The following is a 25,000-nucleotide window of genomic DNA, read 5'->3' on the forward strand; positions in this document are numbered from 1 at the left end:
GAGAGAGAGAGAGAGAGAGAGAGAGAGAGAGAGAGAGAGGAAAAGAGGATAAGAGAGAGAAAGTATCGATCCATTTTTTTTTCATTTTGAAATAATCTCAAAGATTTTTGTACCTCTTCTCTAATAAAGGAAAAGATCAAAGAAACGGTGATAGGATGAGTCAGTACGTGCGACGACATTAATGTGGCAATAATGAGAGAAAGTATAGCATTGTATTGCAACGAATCTCTCTCGTCACGTAGTTACTTTTGGTTGACTCTAAGTTCAAGGACCTACATTCCTATAGTATGTACAAAACCATTATGACAAACACAGACGTTGGGTAAATAAAATACAAGAAGTTTTTAAAACCCCAACGAAATACATATGTAACATTCTATTTGGATTTGCTACATTAAACCCTAATGTAGAATATAATGTAAATACATTTAATTATAATAATTAAAAATGTGTAGAATATAAATGAAAAAAAAAAAATATCATTAAGTAAATTAACAAGTGAGAAAATTCGAATGAAATACTTTGTAAATTGTATGTCATTTCAAATATATTATTGTATACGCAAGAGGCAAGAGAATTTTTATTTTAAAGAGTTTTTTATTATAATTTTGAAACTACTTAATATCAATGTAAATATTCTTTTGTTGAATTATTAAGAATTACAAGCATTAAAAATTTTTACTCTGTTCAAGTTGATCGATTAGAACAAAATAATACTGTAGTCGTTCAAAGATTTTATTATATTTCTTTACTCTATATTTTAATTTTTTATTATAAAAACTGTACACGTATTTTATACGAAAAAAGTTTTATGGTAGTTAAGAATCAGAATTCAACCCTCGAGCGTAGGACATTGTTGTAAATTCAGTCGGTGGACTGTAAATCGTTGTCCGATTCAAGGGTTTTGGATAAAAGAGTTCTCCGAGATCTCACTGAAATTTCAGGATCCGAAATGTACGGTTGTTCAACGAGCAATGTTGTCGACGTAAATACTTTTGGAAGAGAAATAAAGCAAATTTGTACGCTTCTATATGGTACATAGAGTATATATACATACACTGAAGAACATATATATAAAGCACTGTATGCATACTACAAACTATATAATATGATATGCATAAAATAACAAGAGGAAGGGAAATAATTAAAAAATAATCATCAAAAATAAAATAATGTAAAATAAAATATACAAAAAAATATACAAACGTGATGTATGATTTATATTGTACATCGGAAACGTGATCAGTTTAAATTATTTCGTTGTTAGCGGATCGAAGGAAAATTTTATAAACGTCATTTATCTACCGCGTACGAGTATATGATTCATTCATTCATTTTGAATATGGTTTAAATTAAGGTAAACAATATTTTTTTTCAATGTTCTCTTTCATTCAAGCGGAAAAAAAGATTCCTCGAATTCATCTCGGTATCTGCTAAAATATAGATATAAAAAAATTATATCTTTATTTATATAAAAGACAAAAAACTAAAGGTGATCTTGAAAACTCCACCAAAAAAAAAAAGAGGACAAGAATATTGACAATTTGTTTAGATGATTAAAACAATATAAATTCTTATAAATGATTATGACAATTCATAACGATCGTCTTAAAGTTTTTTTGAACCGTATTATATAAAAAAAAATTTTTTATCGATTCACTAATAACAGAATGATCCAAACTTATCACGTTTTATAATTTATCCCTTCACAAACACACACGTTATATATGCATACAATTGAATATAGTAAATATACGTATTTTATTACACACACACCCGTGCGCGCGCACACACACGTAGACACACACGTACACATCTAGACGATATCATGCGTACATTGGAGAGATCTTCGGAGCCGCAGATGGGATTCCTTGTACGTTTTTACACGAAGCGACACCACTGGTAGTACCGTATGTACATTTCGTTTCTCAGCCAACGCAGCATTTCTTATTACTTGGTAGGAAACCAGCGAAATATTGGAAAACTTCTCGACAAAATTCTTTCCTTCTCTCTCTCTCTCTCTCTCTCTCTCTCTCTCTCTCTCTCTCTCTCTCTCTCTCTCTCTCTCTCTCTTTCTCTCTCTTTTTCTCTCTCACTTTTCCTCTATATTCTCTTTTCCATAAAAATGAAAACGAACAAGTTGGTATTACTACAGTTTGAAAATATTTTGACGACTTTTACATATAAAGGACGAACACTTGTCTCTACGTATTGTATCTTATTGTTTCCTTTTTTCAATTTTTTTTTCTTCGGTTCCTTAACGATAAACAAAGTGAGAAAGTTACGACAGCCGTATCGTAAAATCGAACGTTACTACAACTTTCTTTTAAAAAGTTATTTAAAAAAAAAACAAAAAATATGTCTACTATTTTTTAATCCGAGATGTTTTAAATGCGGTGAAATATTTTCGTTCGTACAAATTCGCTTAAAAAAAAAATTTATTGTAAAATGAGATGTTACAACGAGTACCATATCATTTATTCAATTTATCGTTTATTAACGCGACGAACTTTTACTTCAAGAAAGTTTCTAATGATAGTTGAGAAGAGAAAATTTCTTCCTCAACTCTCTCTCTCTCTCTCTCTCTCTCTCTCTCTCTCTCTCTCTCTCTCTCTCTCTCTCTCTCTCTCTCTCTCTCTCTCTCTCTCTCTGTTTTACCTTACATTGAAAATGTTCACAAAGGTAATTAATATTCCTTAAAAAACTTAATCATAAAACTGATAGTAAAAGATAGTTAAAACGAATGAACAATTAATCGAAACGTTGCCAATTTTTTTTTTGTTTCTTTTTTCCCAAGGACGGATTACAGAAGTAATAGAATCGTGGCAAAGAAGAATGAGGGCGTGGAATCGATGACACTATTGACAAAAACAAAAGTTCTAGAGACATACATACACATACCGGCAATGGCGATACGACAAAGGCTCGTTGCGCTTTGACCGGAAGTAACACTGGCAGGGAAACAAAAGGTGAATAGCTCGTAAAAAAAAAAAGCGAGGATGGATAGTACGACTCTGTCGACGACGAATTAAAAGAAAAAAGAAAAAATAGCAGAGAAAAGAGAAAGGACAGAGAATCAAAAGAGAGAAAGAGAGAAATAGAGAAATAGTGAAGTAAAAAGAGAGAGAAAAATATTTCGATAACCAAAAGTCGGAAGGGCAAACGAAAAATCTGATCAAACACAAATTGAAATCAACACAAATTTTTCCTTTGATTCTAACTTAATTGAATAAAATTCGCTGAGATATAAAGCACGTGCTATTCAAAGGAATATATATATATATATATATATATATATATATATATATATATATACAATAAATCATTGATGAAGAATATAAACAACACGTTCGACACGAGAAATTAATTCAACCGTTAATACAAATTGTTTGAAAATCAAATAGCAAAAATGTCGATTTAACTCGTTCATAGGTCAATCGAAAGCAAGCATTAATCGATGTTCTTTTGAATTTGATCAATAATTAAAGAACAATGATTAATTAAAAAATTGTGATTATTAAAAAAACACAATATTTTACCTAAACCAAAAAGTTTCAATACCATTTTCATTGGCATTCTTTTGTCTTACGTATTTTCTATAGAAAGAGGTAGGGAATCAATAGTAGTCGAAAAAGAAAAGGTCTATTTACTTCTCTAGTCGACGAGAGATGATAGCACAAAGAGAACTTCTTGCCTTGAGCGAAGGTAATTTTAACGGAGAAACAGAAGACGAGTATAACGAGAATATTTCAATACATCCTTTATATATATATACACACACATATATACACATATATATTATATATATATATAGACATAATATATATATAGTAAAAAAATGTTTAATAGGAAAAAGTAAAAACTAAAGAAAAAGAAAAATAAATAAATAAATAAATAAATAAATAAACGTAAAATAATGCGATAACTATGGCGTTTTTCCTGGGATATAATTCGTTCGGAGAAAATTCGAACAATGTTTTAATGCCAAAACCTTTGACGCGTTTCTCCCACAAAAAAAAAAAAAAGAGAGAATAAAAAGCAAACATGGCTCTGACTGTGCCATTCAATTTTGCAATAAATTTCATTCGGTGAACTTCGCCGATGAAAATCTCTCGTCTCACTCATCCTGGTAATGCATCGATATGCCAATATCGATAATCAATCTCGCGTTTTCGCGATATTGTATATGTATCTACTTGTAACCTCGTATCTACTTGCAATGTTAAACAATTTTAAAAGCGTACTTTGACGAAAAGAATTTTCTCATCGTTAAGAAATAAATACGGGAAATAAAAATCGAATAAGAAATATCGAAATATTCGATATACGTATTTGTGAATCTATAAATACATAAATATAAATATATTGTTTCAAAATTAATATCAAACAAAGAATTATCGATTTAATCGGTCGTCGCAAGCTTCGTTTAATTATTTATTTATTTATTTTTTACGAAGCGAGATACGTGCGATACACGATTTTTTTTTCATATAAGAATGACAATTTATTTCTAAAAAAAAAAGAAAAAAAAAAGAAAAAAAAAATATTTAGAGGATATATAACACAGGTCGAATCACCCGATGTAAACGTATATATACCACGACCACGTTTAAACACACCGATATCTCTATTAACGAATAGCGAGTGAAGGGCTCGAGAGCGCGAAGGTAACCCCTCGAAAGCTGTTGGTGCTGTTGGTGCTGTTGGTGATGCCGGGCCATCGACGTCCCCCAGGCTCTTGCAGCAGAAATCCCTCTTGATTTAGGTGCTTACGGAATGCGTTAAATCTGATTTTAGTGCTGCCGCTGGTTATTAACAACGATCTGCCAAGGCCATTTTTCACACGTAATTCCTATACGGCGAAGTCCAATCGAAAACAGCCCCCTACCCTCCCACCCTTTCTCTTTCCAACCTTCATCTTTATTAGAACCATCTTCGAACGATATTAGCCCCGGTCTCTCTTCTCTCTTTCCTTTCGCACTCTTCGATTGAGAGTACGAAAAAAAGAAAAAAATGGAAAAATATACGCAATAATATGAAAATAATCAAATAAGAATATGTGTGTGTGTGTATGTGTGTGTGTGTGTGTGTATATGAAAAAAATATATACGATAGGAAAATAATAATTAAAAAAAAGGAATATACAAAAGTTTTCGATTATTGTACGTACAAAAGGATTAGTTATGCTTCGATCGTGAAAATTCATGAAAACAAAAGATACCTGAGTTCAAAAGAGTTGGTATGAGAGAGAGAGAGAGAGAGAGAGAGAGAGAGAGAGAGAGAGAGAGAGGAGATAAAATCGAAAGAAAGGATGATATTTCGATATTTCAGACTACGTTCAAGCCAGCAGCAGTACAGCAGCAGCAGTAGTCCATGCTCGTTCTATGTTCGGAACAATGCGACCGACCATTTGCATTTTGCCACGAAACTGGAGATGAAAGAGAGCCGAGAGGCGAATACCTCTCCCATCACGATGTGCTCACCATTGCTGTCTTTCTCTCTGTCTCTTTCTATGTCTCTTTCTCTCTCTCTCTCTCTCTCTCTCTCCCCCTCTCTCAGTCTCTTTTTGTATCTCTCTCTCTCTCTCTCTCTCTCTCTCTCTCTCTCTCTCTCTCTTTCTCTTCCTCTCTGTGTCTGTCCATCTTTCTCTTTCTCTTTCATACTTCTAGCTCGTAGCATCAGAGGTAGTAGGGCCAGCGGAGAAACGAATTGTGAGAATTATGGAAATTTCGACTCCCTTCTACCGGCGATTACCGCGATTAATTCGAGCGAGTACAGGAAGGTATGTAACTGTAGCGCCATTGCTACGGCGTCGTTACACTAAAGCCCTGCTTTGTGTCTCTTGCGAAGAGGAGGGGAAATTCTCCCATAAACCTCATCTTCTTGCCAAAGGCCTCTCCTCTCTTTCTCTCTCATCCTATGTTCCATTGCTAAAACCTACGCAAATTAACGAATTCTACCAAAAAGCAACATTTTCTATTGGATATGATTTTTATAAACTTTGTGAAATTTATTTTTTCTTTCACTCTCCCTCTCTCTCTCTCTCTCTCTCTTTCCCTTTTGTTTTTCTCTTCTTTTATCGTTACGTCAAGAGAACAATTAATACCGATATACCGCGAACAATACACATCGAGAGAGTTTAATATTAAACCACACATGCGTGAATTTTGCAATAAAATTTTATAATACAATGTGTCAAATGTTAATAAACGTGCGATAACGATATCAACTTATCAATTGTTCCCCACTTAAAGAAAAACAAATTAACACGTTCTGTCAGATTTGTACGCTTTATGAATATACCTTTCTCTCCTCATTATATTTCCAGAAGGTTGAACTCCTATGAGAAATTTGACGAGGATTTTCAAGAAACAATGAAAATATCCCGATAACAATATTATCATATTATTTCATCAAGAATTAATAATCATACTAAATTTTATCGATTACCTATCTATTACTGGACGTCATTTTATATGTACGATTATCGTTGTGACTCGTCGTGCGATTATTATTTAAATAAGGTTTCGATGAGAATAGAAAAAGTATTCGGTTTTTGAAAAGAGAACAGGAAAGGAAAAAAAAAAGGAAAAATAAGCGAATAGAGAAAACACAATGGCGGGAAAACGCAATACGCCTGATTCAAGAATTCGAATATACGATCAGTAGTTAAATGGCTTAAGAGGTAAGGAAGTACTTCTCGCTGACTTTCCCTTCTGGCGACGGCCAAGAGGAACGACTTGAGAGGAACACACGAGAGAAGAAAGACTTTTCTCTATTTCTCTCTTGCTCTTTTCAATGGGGGCGGTAGGCGGAAGGTGCGGGGTAAGAGCAGAGGCGAGCGCGCTCGCGCGCTCCCTCATGAATTTCACAATTATTCGATTTGCCCGCTTTTCTTCTCTTTAAAGTAACAGGCCGTGCTTTAAAAGACAATGAATTGAAGATCGCGCTACTGAATTTAGCGAGTTCCCGCAACTTCATCAAACTTATCCGTCTCTGTAATCGTTCTAAAGACCGTCGTTTAAAATCAACAGAAAGAATGGACAGTGTGTATGTGTGAGAGAGTGAGAGAGAGAGAGAGAGAGAGAGAGAGAGAGAGAGAGAGAGAGAGAGAGAGAGAGAGAGAGAGAGAGAGAGAGAGAGAGAGAGAGAGAGAATGAAAAAGCAAGAGAGAAAAACAATTTGCAAAACGATTTATCCATAGACTGCTCGTTGTTTTCATGAAATGAATTTCTCCTTCGCCGAAAGAGGATTAACAAAAATCACCATTTTTCCACGATATATCCACTTCCTCTCTCATCCTCTTTTCGACCTAGCGGAGATTCTGCACATTTCAAGAGCTATCAAATCCGAGCGCTTTGTACCATTAAAAAGGGGAGAAGGGGAAGGAGAGGGAGAAAAAAGAGAAAAAAGAAGAAAAGAAAGAAAGAGAGAAAAATAAAAGAAAGAAAATAATATAACATCGAGGCGAACGAAATTAGTAAAAATTTCCAGGATATATACGTTTCCACTAAGCCTCTTTACAAAAAGATTTCTTCCGGTACTACTGCTACACACACATAATATACACACACAATTACACGCGCGTATATAGGCGCGCACAAACACGCATAAGTACATATAAAGCAGAAAGGACGGCGTATATATACGAACGTAGTGCTCTCGTTTCGAAATAAAAATTCGCCAGAGTCGACAGTCGGAGGTTCTTCAATTTCCCTCGACGAAAAACGAAAAAAAAAAGAAAAGGTCCAGGTATCCACTTCATCGTCGTTTAATCTCACTTTCCGCCTTCTCGCGGTACTTCCATAGTGCCAGTTTCCTGAATCATCCCCACCCTTTTGCTTCTACGACCCCCTTGTTTCTAGGATCGTACGTCAGAAAGAAACGGACAGTGTGCATCTCTCTCTCTCTCTTTCTCGTTTCTTCTTTTTATTCGTTACTGCGTCAGATACACACGTGAGTACGTGCTATCGCATTGAATATGCAATGAGAGAGAGAGAGAGAGAGAGAGAGAGAGAGAGAGGGGGAGAGAGAGAGAGAGAGAGGGAGGGAGGGAGGGAGGGAGGGAGAGAGAAAGTGAGAGAAAGAAGGTTGCCCAGAAATATCACGTTTTTCATCCTCATTTTTCCGTACTTTTACTCGTTCCTCCGTTACACTTTACAATGACATGTATCTGTGTGATATTTATACACGCGTATATGTGTGTACGCGTGGGCGCATTCCTCTCCGTCCGTGCTTTTAGTTTTCACTATGCAACGAATAAGTATTTCATGAGATGAAGACTTTTCATTTCTCAAAATTTCGCATACTCGTATAATTCCGGGTGTTAATATTAAAAATGAAAGAAGAAAAAAAAAATAAATAAATAAAATAAAAAGAAAAGAAAAAAAGTAGAACCATAATTAGATAAGTGCGGTGGCAAAGAAAGTTCTTCTTAAAAAATAATTTTTGTCATAACGAACGTTAACCAGCAATTATGTTAAATATTTCGTGAAAAAGATTAATCGTCAGTATCGTGAGATTAGGTAAATCGAACACATCACGACGACTAATTCATTCGTAGAAATTCATTTTCTCGGAGTGTAATCTTATCGGTCATTCCAAGGACACACCCTTTCTCTGTTAATTAGCCCATTACTCGAACTTTTCTAGTGTCCCACGAATCGTTAAACTTCTGAGTCACGAGACAATTACCTTCACACCTTTATGAATGAGAAGGAACGGTTTCGTAATTATTACTGCGAACACAAAGGCATACCACTGCTGATTGTTGCGTGCGATCTAAGAGTTAAAAGAAATCAAATTATTGAGACCAGAGATCGCTTAACGTAGTTCGAGTGATAGAAAAAAATTTAACGCGTTAGTATTCGTAGAGATTAATGGTTAAGTTATTACTTTTTATCTTTTTATTTATATGACTGTGTGCGTATATGTGTTCGATCTTTTCATTTCGTTTTTACTATTATCAAATTTAATTCGTTTTCAATATTTGTTTTTCATTTCTGAATATCCTTCATACCCCTCGATGAGAATTTCAAAGTTTTATATGAGTCCAGTATTGATCATATCATCACAAAAATCATTGTCTAAAGTATCTATAAAAAAAATAATAAATAAATAAATAAATAAAATAAAATAAACAATCATTCGTATGCGTATTGATCGAATATACAGATATATGAGAAGACGTTTCAATCAATCAAAAATAATATCCTTCGAACAAATCGAAAATTCATAACACTATTGAAACGTACGAAGACGTAACAAATATGTTCTAACGGAGTAGAACATGACGATCTAGATAGGAGGAAAATCGGGTGTACGTTTAGTGCTTGTCGCATCGCTGAAATAACAAGTCTGACTTCGCAGAGTGTGGTTATTACAAGGAATAGGTATACTAGTGTTCGCGTCGCGGTAATAGTAATACACCTACGTTATGTTTCTGTCAGGTATTACGTGCCCTATAGTCTGTTACAACCATCTCGAACATCACCGGCACCTGCAACAATCAGCAATAATTCCCCTCGTATTCTCTTGGAGATCCTTTAATTCTTAACGTTAGACAAAGTGATGTTTACACGAATGGAAATTCTAACTACAACCGAGTCGAATAACTATGCGGACCGAGTCAAACGCGTATTTTCATTTACCATGAAAATGATTATTATCCTTGGACTATATAATATCATTTAGGATTACCACCAAACCGTTTCCAGTTGTAAAGCTAGCTATATCATAGGGCTAATATGCATATACGATACATATATTTATGAAAACGCCTTTAAAACTATCCCGTCCATGTATGCACGATCGTACCGATGTAAATACTACGAATATTCCCGTGTTTTGTGGATAAGTGGATCGTATAGGATGCGTATATGATTGCAAATGGATAAATATAAACGAGCATGTGAACAACGTGCACAGCATAGAGAATAACTAGTCCACAAAACGAGAACGTCTGGGTTTATGTGTGGATTTATGTATGGGTTAGTAGCGTATGTATTTGAAAAAAAGAAAAGCATTAGATAGAGATGTGACTAGATGTTATGTATGCGTCATAGAGTTGAAACGGAAGGCTCGATTAATTTGTTCGTACTGGATGGACCGACCGGAATCCCGTTCGGCTTTCGATGCCCATTGTGTCCTTTGAAGTATTTCGCTCGTGTCTAATTAAGAATGATTGTTTTGTAATCGCACACTCCAATTTAATTTGCTTTCAATTCAAGGGAGAAAGAGACACGCGGGAGATTCTATCTCCCATTGCGTCCATCCTTTGTTAAAATTCGATCGATCGGGGTGCTGGTGGTATGGAACATTGATCGTATCAAACGCATTCTTTTTTTTTATCATCTCTCACGACGATCAAACTACAAAGTTGTATATGGATATTGTTTTTTGATTTTTTGTCCGACGCAGTTGATGTTTAAATACAGACGATTGTAAAATCATTGTTTGGTTCATCCGATTATATATAATTATTATGATGAATAATAATTATTAATATATATTAATAGTAATTATTGTTATTATGTAATTATTATTATTATTATTATAACAATAATAATTATTATTATTACAACGTTTTCCTCGCAATAGAATGTATAGAAATCCTCGATGATATTTGACCGGATTCTATAGTCGAATACATTCGAAAGTTGTTTCTTCCTTTTGCACGCGCTCGCGTACACATTCAATTCTTTATTCCATACTTTCTGAAACTTCAAGAAACATCATCGATCAAAAGTGTTTCCCACTCGCGAATATTCGCCTCGTCGCATCCTAACTCTTTCTTTCTCTCTTTTCCCTTCGTTTTTTCTGCAAATCATACAAACGCTTATAAACAAGTCTTTCTCATGGTTTTCTCAAAAGTTTTATATCTTACGAACTGAATAAGAAGAAGAAAAGAAAAGAAACGAAAAAGTACGATTGTCGGAAATCCTAATTTTCTCTTTTTTTGAATCCTTCTAAGCGTCGAATTCATTCTCTCAAAAATCCTCGATCTTTTAAGGTCTTAAGGAGTTTCGAAAAGAAAAAAAAGTGAATAAATAAAAATAAGAAAAAAAGGGGAGGAACAAAAAGAGAAAACTTCGTAAGTCCACGAATGGAGACAATCGGGGAGCTTTAAAAAGCTCGTGAAAGAAATATCTTTGGAAAAGAGACAACTTGCTTCATCTCTACAAATGGAGGGACACACATCACACACACATCCACATATACACACACTACACATATACACACATCCAGACACACACACACACACACATATCTTAAAAAGAGAAAGAAAAAACATGAGAAGATAAATAGAAAGGAGAAGACAGGATGATGTGCGTTGCGATTTCAAGCACTCGCAGTATCGAATTCCTGCTCGAGTGCTCGCAGAGCCTATCTCATGTCTCCCTCTCTCTTTCTCTCTTTCTCTCTGTCTGTCTCTCTTTCTCACTCTCTCTATCTCTTGGGAGTCATCCCAAACCGAACGAGACAGAACGAAGGATGCTGCGAATTCCAACGAAAGACGGGAAAGAGAAGATTGGGTGGGAGTTACGTTTCAAAACCACGTCACTCGAGTTTACAACGTGCCGAGTGATGCTCGCTTTCTATATCTCTACTGTGTAACAACCACCGTCAACTATTCGTGTGACGTCTATACATATGTATTTATTTATATATGTATGTATGTACGTATGTACGTATGTACGTATGTACGTATGTACGTATGTACGTATGTACGTATGAACGTATGTACGTATGAACGCATGAACGTATGAACGTATGTATGTATGTATGCATGTATGCATGTATGCATGTATGCATGTATGCATGTATGCATGTATGTATGTATGTATGTATGTATGTATGTATATGTACGCATATTCCAGAGTCTAGATCGTATAAATACATAGGAGGGGAAACGTCGAAAGGCACCGACTCGGGAACACATTTTCGATCCGATTAAACTTCCGATCGCTCGCATTAATTTCCCGCAAGTTGCTTTTGATCGTTGAAGTTGTTGGTCCCTCTATCCCTTTCTCAGTATTCACATATTACAAATGAAGGTAATAAATTTTAGATAGAATTTCAACGAGTTGGGATACTTTTTCATTTTTTCATATTTTCTTTTTTATATACATATATACATATAACGTTTTTCTTTCGCATTTCTTCGATCCCAAAATGACTTCTTCGTTGAGAACTTTATTAAAATTAATAAGCGATTTTTCTAATAGTTTCAAGATACCCAAGCCTAAAGAAACATTTATATTATCAATTTCTTTGTTCCACTTATTAAATCGCAATATTCCTATACGTCATAATTGTAATAAATGTATCAACCGAACAACATTTGACAAAAAATCAATTTGCAGAATTTTTAAAAGAAAAAGAAAAAGAAATCCATATAGATAATTATTCGAGTTGACATTATTCTTTCGCTTATTATTAAAATATCAAACGGTTCGTAGTTACTTACAAACACAATAATAAAACAATACGATTTCGTGTGAATAATAGGAATCAGGTCGAAACGGTGGATAAAGACGTATATACATACATACATACATACATACATACATACATACATACATACATATATATATATATAAACATGCGAAAAAGCAGACAGACAGAAACAGAGAGAGAAAGAGAGAGAGAGAGAGAGAGAGAGAGAGAGAGAGAGAGAGAGAGAGAGAGAGACGAAGAGAGAGAAAATTCCTCTTTTCCAGAGAAATAATAATTCACATACTTAAGAACATCGTTGTGTGAATATCAAGAACGAACTCTGGCACGTCTCATTAAAAGCAACCCTAAACCTCAGACGGAGAGACTAATGATAAAGCATGAAAGGCTGTATCCGTCGAGCAAGCAAGTGTCCGACGGTCTTTTGCCGCTGATTAAGGCTCGTCCCATTCATTACTCGGCCACAACGATCCTAACAAAAGCGAGGACAACTTTGTTTTTCCTCTCGTTTCCTCTTACTTTTTTTCTCTTTTTCTCTCATTTTTTTTCTTAATAAGTAAGTACCTACATATACATATATATATATATATTTTTTTCTCAACGTTTCGTGAAAATGTTTAAAACGCGACTACATCGAGAGTTACTTCAATTTTTTAATGAATCCTACGCTTTATTATATGAGATTCGAACAACTCATCCTGTATTTACGTTCATAAGCTCCTCGAATTTTTTCCAACTTCCTCTCTTTTCGAGCTTATCTTTACCTTTTGTAGAGAAAAAAAAAGAAGGAGCTAAAAAACGCGTGCCACGTCACTAATTAAAATAACGCTTCCTTCGTTTAACTTGGAAAATATCACGATAGTGATTATCGCGAGTAGACAAATTTATCGGCGAGAACGTCGAGATTTACACTCGTTTCCGTCGAACGACCAATAAAACGACTGTTGCTTCATTATATTGAAAATGCACGAGAAGATCGATAAAACTCTAGATTGGTACGAAACAAAACGATAAATTCAAAACCCCTTTATTTCATAAATCGTTCGAACGCACTGTAAAACTGCAACGATCCAGTTAAAGAATTTTATATCGATAGCTCTCAAAATTAATCAACGTACATGTATTCAATTTGCAGAATATTTTTTTCTTTTTTGTATTTGGTAATAATTCATAGAAAATCTAATAAATATTTTTTTACTTCTTTTCCTTTTTTTTTCTCTTTTTTGTGTCCTGAAAATTTATTTTAATTATTTAAACAATAAGAGAGAGAGAGAGAGAGAGAGAAAATGGACGAAAAAAAAGATTTTAAAAAATCCCTTAAGTTCAGCCAGGTGTTGCCGTGCGAGTGTAATGAAAAGCGTCCTCTCCTCTGTCAGCGAACTGCGCTTAATTTTCGTTTTAAATGCAAAATAAGAGATGTTACCAGCGAGAGAATGAACGACACGGACACGCCATTTGAAGAGAGCGGAGAGACGGAGGAGAGGAAAGAAGACCGATAGTGTAGTGGAAAACTGAATAGAGTACTAGACGATAGTACTTCGTCTTCGTTGTAGGTATAGCAAGTATCCGTCTTTTCTCGCAACAAGCTATCCCTGGCCAATATTCTTTCGAGGGGGAGCGAGCTTTGAGGATTTCAAAATTTGCGCGAACTCTTAGGATAAAAGCATCTCTCTAGTATTCTCTCTCGAAATTAGAACTCCTTTTTACTCGGTACCAAATGAAAAATTAAAAGGAAAGCTTACGTATAGAGAGATCAAATATTTTTAAGAATTGAGAAGCTCGTTTTTATAACTTCATCACTTTTAACTGAAGCGTGTACGACTTCAACGACAGGTATGAACATAATATGAACTACAAGTGCCACCAGGAAACACTGTTTTCACTATACTCCTATCGTTTTGATATATATACACACACTTGTGTAGTTTATACCTCTATCACACGTACATAACAATCGGATTCGTATACGTTAGAGTAAATAGTTTAGTAGACTATGAATTCACACTTTTCAGTATCTCATATTTATATGATATATCACAGTGTTCCGTGTTAGATACGACATCGGTACACATTCGTTTCGCGACAAATAGAGAATAATAAATACAATTGACACATATAATAACTAGTACATAAATTTCCGACAGAAAGCAAGATTTTATTAAACGTTTTGTCCAAAGTAATTAGCGAATACTTATATATTATATTATTTTAATACGAATGAAATCTATCGATCGGTTGTCATGTGTCGAACTTTTGAAAAAGGACATTTTTGGAGAATTGGAAAAAACCATTTGAGATGAGACATTTTTTTTTCTTTTATTATTATAAATTATCTTCATCATATGTGTGCATGATGTATATGTCATATATGTTCTGACGCATAAGAATATACACGAAATATGAACACGACATGTGAATATTAATGATTATTCCAATTAAATCATTTTAATGATCAATTATGAATTAATAAAGTCAGAATAATTAAAAGAATACTTGTTAACAATACCAAATATCGTATTAAACGATATCGTAGTAACATTGAAAAATTCTGTAATATATCCGAACAAAGTTTCTATATATTTTAGAGAACAATTACGTTACGAATGTTAATTATAAACGTAACTTCCTGGCAACAGGTGTTATATATCAATAAATTACTAACTGTTGGAAATCAAAGTGACGGATGTTAGATCGTAGAAATAATGAATGGACATGGATATCTATACATGTACGTCATAATTATGACGAAGCTTAGTGAACGATTAGAAGGTGGTAGCAATGGTAGTAATAGTAGTTGTATGGTAATTAGATAGCAATTATACGATCGGTATAATTTCGATTGTTAGCCGTTAGTCGAGTAGAGTCGAATCGAGTCGAGTCGAGTCGAGTCGAGTCGGGGAACTCTTAGTCGCGAATAATGCGTGCTCGTGCTTAATAGACAACGGTGTCAATTAGCAATACCGAGTGAGTATTCGTCCGCGTTTCGGTTGTGAGAGATTACAAAACTTTTAATGGACTGCGCTTTTAGCGCTCATCGTTGTCGGAAATATACAGCGAAATAGTCGGTTAGAGTGCTTTTACGGAAGTGCCATTCGTTTCGTATACATTCACCCACGGTAATAAAATATTTTTTTCGTTCTATATCGAGCCAAAAGAAAAAATACGAGAAAGCATTTTTCCTTTTTTCAAATCGTTTTCTAATCTACATTTATCTCTTTTAACTATTCTTTTTTCTTTTTCATTTTTAAAAGATTTCGTACGTGTACAGATAAACGTACGAATATTAAATGCACGAATATTAATTGAAAATTGAGAATTAGCATTGACGAGTTTACTTTGCAAGATACAATGTGTAATAATCGTAACAGTCGATTCTTTCATATGTTCGTGCGAAAGAGAAAACGAAAAGAAAGGAAACAAACAGAAAATTTTGAAAGCGAGATTGAAACTTTATTAATTCAACGAAGTTAAATATCTGTAATAAATAAACGTGACAGTGAATCATTTCTTTATATGTTTGTTCTGAGACATTAAAAAGTTATTTTAGAAACAAAATTGATACTACATTAATCCAATTAAATTGAATATATATATATAATTATAACAAATTTAATTCTTCCAGTTTTTTTCTAAAAATTAGAAAGAGAGAGAAGAAAATCAAGAAAATATAAAAAGACAACATCCAAATTATATATAAACTAGTTAAATTAGATATATCTATAACAAATATGACAGTAATGACGATAATGTTAGTTTTTTAAAAAAAAAAAAGGAAAAAGAAAAAAAAGGAAAAAGAAAAAAGGAACATAATTATGGAGAGCATCCTATAAGCATACATTTCACAAACACGTTAATTAAAATGTCCTCGGAATATTTGTCGGAGAGTTATCCCTGTAAAATTATAAGAGAAACGCTTAACCTCCATGCGTTGCCTTTCATCTCTCCTCTTTTACGCCCTTTCACCTTCGTCAGACGAGTTTTCTCCCTTTGTAGATTTGTCGTCGTCGTCGTCGTCATCGTCGTCGTCCTCGTCGTCGTCGTCGTACGTTTTTACGCATGAAAAACCATCCAGGGTGACTTAGGACCATATTAAATTTTGCAACGTGAAAACTAAACTAAAGAAAAAAGAAAAAAGAAAGAAAAGAAAAAGAAAAAGAGAGAAAAAAAGAAAAAAGGCAAAATGAGATATAAAAAAAAATTGCAAAGAAAGTAAAAGAAAATTAATTGGCGGGCTTGATTGTTCGTAATGGCCATATCCGATCTCGTCTTCACGGCAAAAGACTAAAATTTGTAAGACGTTAAAACGCATTTAAATTCTCTACGAAATAGCAATTCAATCGTTTATTCTCGTCGCGTGCGTTACACGTGCCCCGAATCATCCCTTTCACCCTTCATCGGCTTCCTACTCGCGCGAAAGGGTGCTCGTAAATTTGGTGGATAGTTAAAATCAAATAAGAACAAGGACGTATGCAGTATGTCGCCTGATCGACGCGAACTCTTTAGGCATATTGATTTTCTATAAGGATTACGCACGGAATTTAATCTTCGAAAATGTATAATAGGAGGTGTAACTCTTTGTTTTCGAACATCCTTTACTTGTTAATTAAACTAATCTGAACATTAAATCATTCGGTCAAATTTTAGTATAATTTATTTAGATAAGAAGTAATAAAATTTTCGATATTATTTATCGATCAAAACTAATAATTCGTCTAATCGTGCATTATCTTATACAATATAAACGATTAATTATGTTTCAAAGAGAAAAAACGCACCAATCTGAAAATGTCTTTTGTATTTAAAATCATTCTATAATTATGAATATTACAAATAAATTAATTTGTTTTAATTCATTCAATAAAATAAGCTCTACCACTTATAAGTGATGTTTATAATTATTATATACGTATATATCTTTCACGTGTGATGTATTCGTTAGTACTAAAATTTTAATATTCTCGTCGTACACGTTATTAAATAGTGATATAACATTCGTTCTGTTTCGAAAGATCATATAGGAGACACGCGTTAAAATGTCAATAAATTTTATTGAGTATCAAGAGCAAAACAAATTTTCATTCGTTTAGAAAGTCAAATTTCAAAGTAGAAATCTTTTTCTCTGAATTAAAGTATCGCAAATATATATTTTTCGACTAAGAAAATTATCACGTACGCGTAAAAGGCACGAGTATTAATTATATCATTATCGAGTAGATATTAAACCATCATCGTAAAAGCGAAATAAAGTTTCAGATAAAAGTAATCAAGTTTGTTCGCACGCTTTTACGTTTCTAGTGTACCCAACAAAATTTCTTCGTCTCTTTAATTGAATTGATTCTTAGCATCGATGTCGTCCATCTCTAATTTATGAAAAATTTTATGTCTATCAAAATAAATAATTCATACGATTAGTATTAAAAACCAATGAAATTAAAACGATTAGAAAAGAATTGATATAATACGGTAGGAAGAAAAAAAATTTACTTTCTTCTCCTTTCATTTTACAAGCATAATAATATCAATTATATTTCTAAAGGAATAACGATTAGCAAGAAAAAGAAGATAAACTTCGTGAAAACTCTATGAATGATAGCAATGTATCTTAATGTTTCCGAGAGTACACTTTTCGCAATAGAAAAATATCGTATCGTAATTGACAACTCCGTCTAGACAAGAATATTAGGAAGTATCGCCGTAACATAGAATTCCTATAATTTCATCAGCAACACAAAGCAGCTTTGCATGATAATGGACCATCGTTCGCGGTAAGAGTTAAACTAGAAATTAAATCAAGGGAAGAAGATAAGGTGAGAGAGAGAGAGAGAGAGAGAGAGAGAGAGAGAGAGAGAGAGAGAGAGAGAGAGAGAAAGAGACCTAACCCAAGTCCCTTAAGCAATTTATTCCCGTATACTTATTAATACTCGCTTAAGTCCGTGGATTATTCAATGCTCGCTCGTAATGAACAGTGCAAACTAAGTAACGCCTTTCACCCTCACCCTCCCCCTTCTCTACCATCATCCCCCTCCCTCTAATGAGATTCACTTTAAGAGGCTCGAGATTTCTAGTCGGTTAGATTTTAACGGTACCACGAAAATTCCGGAGGGTTGGTGCCAAAATGATAGAGATAAAGAGATGTCTGAGAAAGAGAAAGAAAAAGAGAGAGAGCGTGCGAGAGAGAGAGAGAGAGAGAGAGAGAGAGAGAGAGAGAGAGAGAGAGAGAGAGAGTTGAGAAGAACTAAGATCGGCACGTGCGAGACACGTGGAGCCATTTTAAAGCCAAAGAAGAACAAACTCGAATAAAACGATACGGTGAAGAAGCTTCCGCAGAAAATAAAAGAATAAAATGCGAACTATTTCGACCACTCGATCCACCTCCTATTTAAACAAAGGTGACTCCAAAGTTTCTTACTTTCTTCGTCTTTATCTTTTTCGTTTCTTCTCACAAAATGTTCTAACGAAAACTTTTTTAAACGACATGAAGTTCGAACTTCACTTCTAGGATGTTACATTTTTTGTAAAAAAAAAAAAAAAAAGTTTAAGATCTTTATAAATTTCAGAAACATTTCGGGCCATAAATCGATTTGAGGATTCATACGACATTAATAATTCTTTTTGAAACGAAGAAGAAAAATCCGTAGAAAATTTTGATATGAAACTAATCGATATTAGAATATTAATTTTATTTGTTAATTAGAATGACAAAACGCAATCGCAATCGTGATAATATTACGTGAAATATAATAGCTCGCTTCCAATATTCTGTCTTTCTTTGTGTTCTTAAAAACTAAATTAGAAAACTGCAAATCTATTCTAAAAAATGTAAAAAAAAAATATTTCTTTTTCTTAAAAGCATCAACGATCTACGACACTTATCATTAAAAATATAACGATAGATAAACGATATATCGTCGAAGTGTCACCTTTAAAATACATATGCATGGACAGGGATCCTTAACGCATAGTCGAAGGACGTAATCAATTTTCCAACGTTGCGACAGCGATTAAATAAGGTCGAATGGAGGAGGCTCGTGGTAAAAGGTGGGCGAAAGCGAATAAACCTAGCTTGAGTGAACATGCACAAGTGGAATGAGGTAAAAAAAACAAGGAAAAGAAAAAAAAGAAATAGAAAGAGGAAGAAAAAAAACTTTATAGCTTGATCGGAGCATGTGTGAGTCTATCTCTTTCAAGGTTACCCTGATAATCTAATACGAAGCTGGTTGCACGCGAGAAGATACAACGGCCCATCTCTATCTCTGTCTATCTCTATCTCTCTTTCTCTCACTTACTCTCTATACAACGAGCTAGTGGTAACTCTCGTGCACGTAACCGGTAGTCAATTACATACACACATACACAGAGAACGGGTTAACGACCCATGTCCTGTCATAATCGTAAACATTCGTTTTTTTTTCTCGTTCTATGAATCTCGAAAGTTTACATTTCTCTATTTGATTAAGTATTAGAACAGACTTACTTGCTCTCGACCTTTATTTTTCTTCGATCTATTATATGATAAAATTATTATAGATCATGATGAGTTGTTAATATTTGTCTGATCGATTGATTATTTTTATTTTCATTATAAATTAGTTGCGATCGTTTTAAGATTGGTTTTTAGTTATCATCAATCAATCAATCCATCCATCAATCAATCAATCAACCCATCAATCAATTAATTAATTAATTACATAATTATTTAATATTAATTAAAAATAAATAATATCAATTTATATTTGAAATTAAATTTCATTTGGTATCTTTTGAGGGTGTTGATAATTTTATAACATTTTCAATTTCGTCTAAATTGATAATACATCGAAAATACATCGAAAATTTTTCTTGTTTTCTTTCGTTAAGACATTTTTTTAATTTATTATATCTTACATTTATAGTTACAGAAAAATTTGTCTATAGGTATATAATTCTATTTAATACGTAATACAAGAAATAAAAGATTTTTTAAATATACTTCTACAAAAGTCAGTTTATGTTCAAATAAATCAAATAAAAAAGTTAACAGTACTGGATGAAAGAAGAAATCAAAGCAAATATTATATATCGCTTTTATGACCATCAGAGTTTTATATATTTTGTAGAAGAACATTGAGGTAAGACTATAACATATAAAATAGATTTATTTGTTGTTTATTCCTTCGAAGAAGTTGTTTTCAAGGAAGGTAAACGAACGCAAGGTTTATACCAACGAGTACGATTGTAACCGTAGATCGAACTACTCAGAGAAAATGGAACGATTCCCGAATTCATAGAAAGTACATTTCTTCTCAATGGTGGGTGGGGGTAGGACGAAAGGGATTTACGAAAAAATAGTAACATTATTTTGGTGAAACTTATAAACGTAAATAACGGTATGCATTCGATTCGATGTAAATTACCAAGTAGTGTTGAATTCTTTTGAACTTGTAGTATATTCCACGTCGGGAAAATATAGGATATCTGTAAAAATAAAAAAAAAGGAAAAAGAAATAAAAATAAAAAAAAAAAGAAAGAAAAAATATTTGGAAAATATTTCGAACAGTACTGGATTGCTGGCGACCACGCAACATCGTGTAGTGTCACTTTTTCCCGTACCAACAAGACCATATTTTTGAGGACACACAACACATACATTTACAACGTAAAAGCATACATGCCAGATCGAATTAGCTCATTCGAAAAAAAAAAGAGGAGAAGAAAAAGAAAAGAAAAAAAGAAAAAGAAGAGAGAAAAAAAGAAAAAGAAAAGAAGAAGATAAAAAAGCAACGAGATTTTCGTTTAAAGGAAATAAAATAACATAGAAATGTAGACTACGTTAAGTAAGTACATTAAAGTCTGCTCTCTCTATTAGCAAACTACGTAAAGATGCTCGAAGGAAGCACGATCGAAACCGAGCACGTTAACTCGGTCAACGTCCGCGTTTATCGGCGAGGCTTGTGAGAAAGCAAGATGACGACGAATCGAACCTAACACCAGTTTAAGTGACGACTCGCTTCTTTCCTATAATGCGAGCGACACCGTCGAAGACTGGCAAAGTACTTACTAACCCTCAAAGTGCTCTCCTCTCGAATCCCACGAGAGATTCTCAAGTAGCACTTCGTGACACCGTAACTCTACTCGATCGACGCTTACGCGATTAGAGATCGTATTGAGTTTTTTCTTTTTTTTACGCTGTCCACGAATGATACACGTTGAACAAGAAAAAAAACAATGATAAAATTAAAAAAAAAAAGAACAAAAGAGAAAGAGAGAGAGAGAGAGAGAGAGAGAGAGAGAGAGAGAGAGAGAGAGAGAGAGAGAGAGAGAGAGAGAGAGAAAGGAAACAACGACTGATCGAAACTTCTGCAAAGAAAGAATTATGATCGACGATAAACCGTCAACGTTATTTTGCTTGCAAGAAGATGACGTTTAAACGTATAATGCGGAAAGCGAGAAAGTTTCGTCTCCGACATAAAGAGGAATACGAAACGTAACATAAATATCGAAAAAGTCGACGAGAGAAAGAAAATAAGAAAGGAAGAGAGAGAAAAAGAGTACGAAGAAGCGACTAAACAAACTCGTATCTCTTGCTCCAGTTCTCCTAATACGCGAACAGAGAAGAGATGCTTGTTTTCGAAGACAATGAGGACCAAGCTACTACTATCCGTAGGGACTATTGAACAAAGTTCCCCGTTGTTCGCTAAAGATACGTTGGTTACACTCGCTTTGTCAGAAAGTGAGAACCTTTTTCTTTCTCTTTTCCTTTTTTTTTTGCTTTTTCTTTTTCTTTTTTTATGGACGTCAAAATCCAGCTTTTGAACTAACTCACCAAAGCTCCTCGAAACTCGACGATTCACGTATTAACCCTTTGCCATTTTCTACATCTAATCGGATTATGCCATTTTATTTCATACTCACGTCTCATGTCTTTTATATTATTTAAAAAATTATGAAATTATAAAACAGACATACATACGATATATCATACGTATATATACATATCGCATATTCGTAAGGCACCCAACGAAACTTAATTTGAAATGAAAAAATAAACTATTTAATATCCTTGAAATATTAATAATTGTAAAACAGCCATGGTATACGTACGTTAGAACGAGATAATGATAAGTTAAATATAAAAAGGAAACAAAGATTAAGTACTATTTGAAAATCATGATTAATTTTACGTGGAAATAATTAAAAAGTTTGTCGATAAAACAGAGTATGTACATATATGTACTTCGCACGTAGTGTAGTGAGAAATTTAAATTCTCATAATATTCTTCAATTCGTTTCTTTTGATCTCATGCGTTCCTTACAGGTAAGTCGGTTGGTCGATCGATTTACCTGTTTCCGTTACTTAACCTAAGTGACATAATACATTATGGTAAGTGAGTTAACGCAAACTCGTTTCTTTGAAGATACGTGTTCCAGGAGAATTCCAGAAGTAATTCAACCACCATCACCGCCAACACGAATGCCCGAAAGTCGGCCTTCTGTGATTAACGTACACACACACTTCTCTCTCTCTCTCTCTCTCTCTCTCTCTCTCTCTCTCTCTCTCTCTCTCTCTCTCTCTTTCTGCTACCAATTCCGACGACGACTTTAAACTTCTATCCGGTGACTCCTTTAGTGCACTGACCTCAGTAATCTTCCTCGTTTCAAACAGGTTAAAGGCCATGGGACTTTCGTACAGTTGAAATCTTTTCATCAAGACGACATTGTTTAACTTTATCCTTTACACGCGTGTTTTATCGTTCGACACAAAACTCGAATTCTAAGATCTTCTTTCTTTTTTTTTTTTTCGTATTTACCGAAACGTTCACGACCTCTGTAAAATTGTCTATCATTAAAGTATATTAAAATCGTTGGTTAGATTCTTTTACTCTGTAATTTTTACGTCGTAATGTGAATTAATAAGTGAAGGTAATTTCCGAAGGACATTTTAGAGATCATGAATAAACAACATTGAATCATATGTAAATTTTAGATAATATATACGTATAATAGAGGGTACTTTGGGACATTATTTGTTTATGTGTAGTAAATGGAACACGATGGAACACGTGGTCGAAGACACTCGCCTTAGCGTTGTTTACATTTTTTGCGTCTGGGTTGCTTCTGAATTGCGTCTGAATTGCATTTAAATTGCGTCCTAATCTTAATCGAAAATTGAAAAATTTGTTAATTTTTAATTCTTTCCACAAATTAGGCGTCAAAGTTATACGAATCGTGCCAAATCGTTTAATAAGCGTTACAAGCATACAAACAATTTTTCTATACTTTCTATCGCTATAATAATTTCGTCATAATATATAATATCGCTATAACTTCGAATATAATATATTATTAAATAATAATTACAAATATAATCTTGATAACGAAGAAATAAATCGCTTGTATAGATAGGAAAGATTAAAATCATAATTAATATATTTTTGAATAATAAATCTAGAACGTTGATACGATTAAATCAAGTTACACTTGTAACTTTTTTTCCGTTCAACTTGAAAGTATAACGTTCGTCGGTTAATCTTAAGGGAAAAGATAAGGCAAACTATCCTTCTAGTTCTTTCGACGAGTAATTCTTATCTGACGAAGAGTATACCATTTAACACGAGAAAAAGAGTAGATAGAAGCGAGAGAGACAGAGACAGAGAGAGAGAGTAAAAGCATGTTCATTCGAAGAAGACGTTTTCGATCCTCCAAACGTCGATGTGACGCCGGCGGCGACGTCACTCCGCTCGACCCACCGCAACACGAACGAAAATAGAAACTCGTAATCGCGCCATAAAACTAAACTCCCAGGTTTCCGAGTTACACGCGCACCTCGAAAACCTTACAAGAAAGATCGAACCCATTCCTGTTCTTATCACGTGCACGATAAAAAGAAATAATAAAGAAGAAAAAGAAGAAGAAGAAGAAGAAGGACAAACAGAAAACGTAAAAGATAAAAAAAATAATAACAAGAAATATAGAAAATAAAAAATCTTTAAATACAAATCGAGAAAGATAATAAAACGGTCACGAATAAACAAAATAAGCGATTACAAAGGAATAAATAAAAAGACTTACCAAAGAAACTGGGAAAGAAGTTTTCGAATTGCAGACTCGCGAAGACGTCAAACTTCACTCTTCGCTTCTCGAAAATGTGTCCTCTCTCTCTCTCTCTCTCTCACTCGTATTATAAATTTTATATATACATATATATATATAGTCTGCCGGTAATTAATTTAATAAATAAAAATCACTCGATCGAATAATTAATTAATGAATGGAGAGACATTCGGCCCGTGTGAACGATCTCTTTCAATGATTTTATTTACGATCTATTTTACTTTACTTACGTTACTTAAGAAGAACAAAGAAGCACGCCGCACGAGCTCCGGCAGTCGACTGAGCGCGAAACCAAGAACGGATGCTGCGACGAGCGCGTTCGGTTATCAACTGTTCTGCGAGCACGTAGCGCAACCCCCACCACGCCGCCTACCAAACGACTCTCTGATTGGTTCGCCGTTTCCCGCTCGCTTCGCACACTCACGCTCCCACTCTTCTTCTTTCTTTATTTTCT

General features: G+C 34.0%; 1 protein-coding gene across 5 annotated transcripts in view; it reads right to left on the bottom strand.

The window, feature by feature from the left end:
* LOC122631718 (prolyl 4-hydroxylase subunit alpha-2) overlaps positions 1–25,000 on the bottom strand; it is a 286,954-nt gene that overhangs the window by 137,478 nt on the left and 124,476 nt on the right. The window contains exon 2 of one of the 5 annotated variants that reach the window (XM_043817765.1): positions 24,505–24,593. The exons of 1 other annotated variant lie outside the window; for it this stretch is intronic. The gene's annotated coding sequence lies outside the window, so the exon portion shown is untranslated. Of the gene's footprint in view, positions 1–9,433; positions 9,455–24,504; positions 24,608–24,776; positions 24,971–25,000 lie in introns of those variants that run through there. 3 more of the 5 variants (XM_043817774.1, XM_043817747.1, XM_043817790.1) reach the window with 3 other exon arrangements.

Source organism: Vespula pensylvanica, chromosome 1, assembly GCF_014466175.1.
Source record: "Vespula pensylvanica isolate Volc-1 chromosome 1, ASM1446617v1, whole genome shotgun sequence".
NCBI classification, from domain to species: domain Eukaryota; kingdom Metazoa; phylum Arthropoda; class Insecta; order Hymenoptera; family Vespidae; genus Vespula; species Vespula pensylvanica.